The sequence below is a fragment of the Balaenoptera musculus genome, chromosome 13 (assembly GCF_009873245.2).
Source record: "Balaenoptera musculus isolate JJ_BM4_2016_0621 chromosome 13, mBalMus1.pri.v3, whole genome shotgun sequence".
NCBI classification, from domain to species: domain Eukaryota; kingdom Metazoa; phylum Chordata; class Mammalia; order Artiodactyla; family Balaenopteridae; genus Balaenoptera; species Balaenoptera musculus.
In genome coordinates, this window is record NC_045797.1 from 25338404 (window position 1) to 25345418 (window position 7015).

At 37.8% G+C, this 7015-nt stretch overlaps 1 pseudogene; it reads right to left on the reverse strand.

Moving 5' to 3' along the window:
* Nucleotides 1-213: 213 nt before the first annotated feature.
* On the reverse strand, nt 214-1231 carry LOC118906504 (annotated as a pseudogene).
* Nucleotides 1232-7015: the final 5784 nt, after the last annotated feature.

Sequence of the window (7015 nt, forward strand, 5' to 3'; positions counted from 1 at the left end):
CCCTAAAACTGCTGAATCAAAATTGTTTGGGTAAGGGGATGGAGCCTGAAAATCTGAATTTTAAATGTAAATGTAATACTGGGGATAATATGAGCAGTCAACACATTACTGCAAGCGTTGTCCAAAATGTTCTTATTCACTAACTCATTTTTTTATCCATATGTATAAATAAAAGTATGCTATATTTAAAAGGCAGTAACACTCTTCCCATTCTTACTTCTTCTTTCTCTCATAATGTGCAGTAGCAGGTAGAAAGAGTTTTCAAAGTTTGCTCCAAAGCCCATGTGAGTGAATGTTCTGGTAAACCTAGGGCTCTGCTGATGAGGACTAGGCCATGTGGGGGCAGTGCTGGCACCAGTCTTGGTGAACTCTGTACCACTCATTAGTGTTCTGGTTGGTGGTAGCCAGGTAGAGACAAAAGCACGGGGAGCTCCACAGGAGTAAGCTCAGCACCACAACAAAGCCCAACAGGAAGACAATCCTCATGAAGCTCAGGAACAGGTACTGAATAAGAAAGACAATGTCAACAACCTGCAAATGCCCAAGGTCATTGATGTAAGTCTTCAGGTACAAGTCTGACACCACTACCAACTGGACCAGAAACACAGAAAACACACCTCTTGACGAGGCCATCAATGTCAAGAGGTAGAAGAGGAAGTACCTGGTGTTCCAGGCCCTATGCAGTTGTTCACCCACACATAGTGATGGTCAAACCAGTGCATACAACGATTACACACATTGTAGTGCTTGGATCATACTGGTTTCCTTAAATTGCAAGTAGAGCACCTCACATTCTTTGGGAACATCACTTCATCAAGTTCATAAACTTGAAGAAACAGTAACATGTTTGCTTTTGTTATGGTACCAGGGTTGGTTACACAACTTAGGGTGAAAAAAACCAGGTTTATAATCAGCAGCAGATAAGGCAGAAAAAGGTAATACAAGAACTCCAGCTCTTGACAGAGGACAAATATTTCCTAGGTGTATTCAGTATAAACCATTCCTTGCAATATGAAATGCAGGATACTGAAGGTGTGGTTTCATGTATGGAAGAGGTAATGAAGCAATCTTAGCATGGCTCTATGAAGGCACTCTCGAACTATATACAAAAATATCTGTGCTCCTCTTCTGACCAGGCCTTTCAAGCAATGGGTTTTCCAGCAGATGCAGATTGTAACAATACCAATCAGCACCAAACCAGGTAGAACAAGAAGAGAACCAGAAAGTCCATCCTGGGGATATTTCTTTTGTTTGGATAGATTTTAGCCAGTAGCTCTGGCATTCCTCCTCTGAACATTCACAGAGAATTCAAATGGCATCTCCTCTTGTGCAGCGGTGTGCTCCTGGCACAACAGGTGACACCCAAAGCTGCAGGAGCATGGTTCCTCTAGGAGGCTGGATCTGGCACTGGAATTGGCCAACTGCCAGCTGTGCTCATTAACTCATATAATATTCATGACAGTCCTGTGAGTAGAATGCATTATTCTCAGGATGAGGAAACAGAAAGTAAGAAACTGGTTTAAGGTCACATAGCTACTAAATTATCTCCTGGGCAAGGCTTGGACTAGGGTGAGGTCCCAGGGCATAATATTTAAGGAAGCACTCACTCTCAGGAATAAGGCCCTCCTTGAACTTTTTGCCTTATAGTGGCCTGGCTTGTCTCACTTGAGTCTTAGCCTTGGAGTTGGGATTTGAACCCAAGGAGTCTCTCTTCAGAACACAGACTCCTATATGTAATACATATAAATGCCACAGAATGGATCTAACATATGGAGGAGACATTTGACCTCCACATGAGAGCTAAGGATCTCCCTTCAGGAGAACCTGCTGCAAGAAGCATAGTTGGTGGAGAGCTTTGAAAGCTGAATTTCAGAATCTAGGCATTGCTTTTATGTCAAGGTTATGTTCAACAAGTGTGCAGGGATAATTTTTGCTGGACGAATCTTGCCCAACACAGGAGTGCTCTAAACTACAAAATTTTATCTGGCATCCCCATAAGCCTAGGCAAGACTATCTCGAAGCTGTACTATAATCTGAAGCTCTTTCTATTCAATCCACCTTCCTGCTCTCTCTCTTTTTGGGGTGTCAGATCACAGTCTGAATTCTCTTTCTGCATTCTGCTCCCTCTTTCTTGCTCCTTGACATTGTTTTCACCGATAAATCTCCTACAAGTCTAATTCTATCTTGGTGTCTCCTTGGAGAGTTTCGATTTATAATGCATTTGTAATGCATGACTTATAATGCATCTCTTCTACATTTGTTGCTTTGAAACATTAAGGGAAAAATGTTTTATCTTGTCATTATATACGTATGTGTGTTTTGGTGTGTATGTATATTCACATAATGTGAATATACATCATATATATGGAAAAAAGTTTCAAAAACAACTACCTTTCCTATATGTAATGCATAATTCTAGCTCACTTTTAAATGAGTAATTCTGCTTATAACTTACAAAATTGCATTCGCGACCAAATACATACTAAAAATGCCATTTACTTTCACTCACTTGCAGCATTTGCTGCTGATCACATGATGGCAACATTGACATTTGATTGCCCCATTATCAGCCACTGCAGTAAACTCTTTACCTTGTGTCAATCTTCCCAATGGTCTGTTTATTGTATTGGCTTCTTCCTGGTGAGTAGCCCTGCGTGGATGTGTGTACCATGAAGTCATGGAAATGGATGCCAAATCAGAATATTTATATGTGTAATTTCTAATTTGTTCCAAAGTCAGGATCACCTGGAAGTCATGATGCTCTTTTTAGAATACCTTAGACTTAATAAATTTCAGGTTATGAGCCAAAAATGTGTGTGTTTATGTGTGTGTATTTACTTATTTAATGGAAATACATTTCTTATCTCTACCATGAATTCCAATTTCTTAATTAATTTGATACTTACTAGGACTGATTATTAGCAAGCAGAGGCAGGTTCCTAAGATTAAGAAATATTTATTGGATACAAAAATTAAAACTCAGAAATTTTATCCATTTAATTTTTGGTTGAGTAACAGCCGATTTTTAAAAATTTTTGCTCAAGGAATGTCATTTTTCTTCAAAGGCATGCTTAGAGAAGAAAGTGTGCTTTGAGTGATTCATATACTGGACACTGTGTTCCTAAACTGTGTGGTCCACTTGCACATTCTGCTTATGAATTTTAAAGACATCTCAGTACTGTTTGGTTTGTTAATTCTATATTGAGATATGTACCCTAGAGAAATATTAGAGTTATAGAAAATGGTTTATGCACAAGGATGGTCATCATGGCATTATTTATAATGGTGTAGAATTTGGAACAACCTTAATTTCCACAGGGGTGTTTCAATAAACCATGATATATTCATAAGGATATGTGATAGGGCAACACTGGCATGCATTTATTTTTGTGACACTCAGAGCTGAGTATCCTGTACTCCCTTTAGAAAGAAGTCTTCAATTTGCCACTTTCTCCACTCTCCCTTATTGACTAATACACAGACTGCTTCACTTATCTACTTTCCCTGGCTGACATGATACAGACCACATTCCTTTGCATGGTAGTGTATTACTAACTAGTAAAAGAATTTCTCCCATCTATAGTATAGACAACCGAGGTTAATGAAAGATAGCAAGGATCCTTCCTTGAATTTCTTACTTAAGAAATTAGAGCAGATTATCAGAGGCCCATTAATTTGGAAAGATTAAAACTAGAGGTGAAAGCATATTGTGGAATACAAAGGGAGTTCTTCGCTATGAGTCCTTTTAGCACCATAGAGGAACAATACTGGGAAGCAAATATGATAGGAGGTGTAAAGGCAAGCACTGGTGTGGCAAATAGAAAGATGGGTGGGGCTTCCCAGAGACACAACTTTTTGTGTCTCTGTGCTTACTAAGTTTTAGTATTTAGCATACCACATATTTGTAGTTAAAATATAATCTTAAATTAGAAAAAGAGTTAGGGCTGCAATCATCCTGTTTCATTTGTACCTATGATACAAATGGCTGACTAAGAAGTTGCTATCTGCAGTGGAAGAGACAGATGGCTTCACCTGGCAGCACTCACACTTACATTGACTCAAGGAAGATAGGGAGCACCTCCCTCCACCTGCTTTCATGAGTGGGCTGCTCCTGAGCCGGTGAGCACAACTCGGTCATAGCCTTGACTGGACTCACTGCCTAGTCTGCTAAGCTGCTTTGTTTTCCAAGATAAACAATACCATCAGTATATCCTATTAATATTACTGAGACCTCTACAACAATTGACCAAGGTCTCTAGATATGGTAGGGACCACACATACCAACTGAGGACACAAATTAAGTCTTATGCATACATTTTCAATTTCAGATCTGGAGTTTTCCATTCAGGTTCCCATCCACTTTACCCCAGACAGCTTCTTCTTGCACAGGCAGAAGTACCATCTTAAGGTCTCTGTCCACCCTTTCCCCACAATTCCTCTTTATGCAACCCTTGTTGTGCTGTGCGTATCACAGCACAACAAGCCTTTCTTTGTAAGCTTCAGGTCTTCCAAGGCACTTCTTCCTATAGCACTGTATAATGAAGCAAGGAGATTTCAGAATCCTGGCATTCTGATGTAGTTGCCCCTCATCTCAGTTTGCATGATAGAAGTAACCCCTTTTAACAGCTCCAGCTGGAGAGCATTTTAAGCTTCTTGCATTAATTCACCTAGTGTGTCTCTGTGGGATTAGGGTATAGTCTTGTAACTCTATACTGTTTGGTGTTTCAATAACATATCAGTTGGCTTTTATGTACCTATCTTTCAGGATTTCTGCACCATAATTAGTCCTTGTCATACATTTAGCCTGTTGTTTTTCAGGAAATTCTGGACTCTAAATGGAGAGATACTGTTTAAGGATAGGTGGAGTTGTAATTGTGGAGAACACAACATTACAGGTGACTCAAAAATCATCCCCAACAGCTTGGATTTTTTTTTGATACTCACCTGGACCATTGCAATCAAGGTACAATGGGAAAGAGAGGCCACATTCCCTTCTTCCCACACCCCACATTTTTAATGTTGTCAGCAGGTTTATTCTATTTCTTGTAACAAAGCTTGCATAGGTTGCCTCATCAGATTCTACTTCTCTATGATCTTTGCGATATATTGATTTTCAATCCTAGTTGATAAAATTTTGTCTTTTCCCCCTGTGTCCTCATGGACTTTTAAGTGCTAAGTTGAAACAGGCCAGTAGCCATATGCTTTGCTAAATTGAGACATCTAGTCATAACTTTCAAAAGCCTGTTTTATTTTCTTTGAATTTCCCCCGCCACCAATGTTTGTTTATTCAGACAAGCCCATTTTATGATTTTTGTAACAGAGCTAAATGGAAGTGGTAATTATGAGTACTTTTGTTTTTAGAAAAAAATATTGATTTGAATGGAAATCTCAGAAACAGCTTTTACATTTTTGTACTTCCTGGTGTTTTGATGTCAATTTTTCTTTCCTTTGGATAAGGTAGGTAATTTGTAGTTCATTGTGTATTTACAATGTAGAGCCTGATGTCTCCTTAATAAACAAGACAACAAACTGCTTCAAGTCATCTAATGACATATTCTCCCCATTAGCTATGGTGATTCTTGAATACTGTAAAATTGTTTTAAAATTGAAGGGTTTTCTTCCGAAATGTAGCTGCCAATCTATTTCTCTATTCTTTTTGTCTTGATCTTTGAAAGAAAAATCTGTACTTGTTTCCACATTCCTTCACTCACTGAATTTTGGGCCACCATCACTCTATGGCAGTTCATCTCAAAGGTCACCATTGAATTCCTAGTGGCTAAATTCAACCTCTAAACTCTTCAGCTTCTTATTTGATCTCTTTAACATCTGATTTCGTATCCTATGTCAACAGGGAAAACATATGTGAACAATCTTGAACTTCTCGATTTACTATTCTGAAATCACTCATTCTTAATTTCTTCTTACGATGTGAACTCATCTCTTCTTTTTGGCTCCATTCTTGATACTATTCCCTTCCATTTCTTTAGAATCTTACTTCTTCAATAGCTCCTCTTCTCTCTTGTATATTTAACCTTTGTCTATCTACTGGCTCCTTCCAAAAAACCTATGAACGTGTTCAGGGCATCCCATCATTCAGAAATATCACACACACACACACACACACACACACACACACACACACACACACATTTGTCCTTGATCCTGTATCATCTTTCAACTATTAGACCATCTGTTTTTCCTTGAACAACCTAACTGTTTGACAACAGTTTCCACTTGCTGTCTCCAAATTCTTGCCTATCATTTTCTCTTGAACATTTCAAGTAATTTTTTTCTAGTGAGATGATTATATGTTTTTTCCTCATTTGACCCTTGGAGTTTTAAAAAATTTAATTTGCTGTTTTATTTGATGTTTTGCATGCCACAGCAATTTACTCCTATGTTTTCTTCTGAGTTTTATAGTTTTAGTTCTTACATTTATGTTTTTGGTTTTCTTAAGTCAAATTTAGGAATTTACGTTTTCCTAGATAATTGTTCTGAAAGTAATAAGCAAAAAAAACAACAAAAAACCCCCCAAAAACAGGCAATTTATAAGAAAGATCTGTTTCTGGATAAATAATACTCAATACTATAAAGGTCATCTTCAAGTAAATTCATACATTGAGTGAAATTAGTAATATGGGGTGGGGATGGCACATGGCACTGAGACTCTAAAGTTTGTGTGGATAAATAAATAATCATAGCTTATAAAATTTTAAAACTAGTCCTGAGGTAGAGAACCCATAATACTAGTTATTGAACAATATAAATTTCCAATAACTAAGAGTAAATCCTTTGGCTTATAAGCTGTGATGCTTCTGCCAAGAAAACAAGAAGAACCAGATAAAATAAAAAAAAAAAATCCATTTGAGTGCATTGCCTAGCTTCTGAGGCATAGAAAATAAAAAATAATATCTGATGAAATAAAATTTATATTTTAAGGCAAGACAAGAAAAAATTAAACATAAAATTCTCTCTCCATGTTGTTTGGGTCTTCTCCCTCCCTAACCAGAACTCC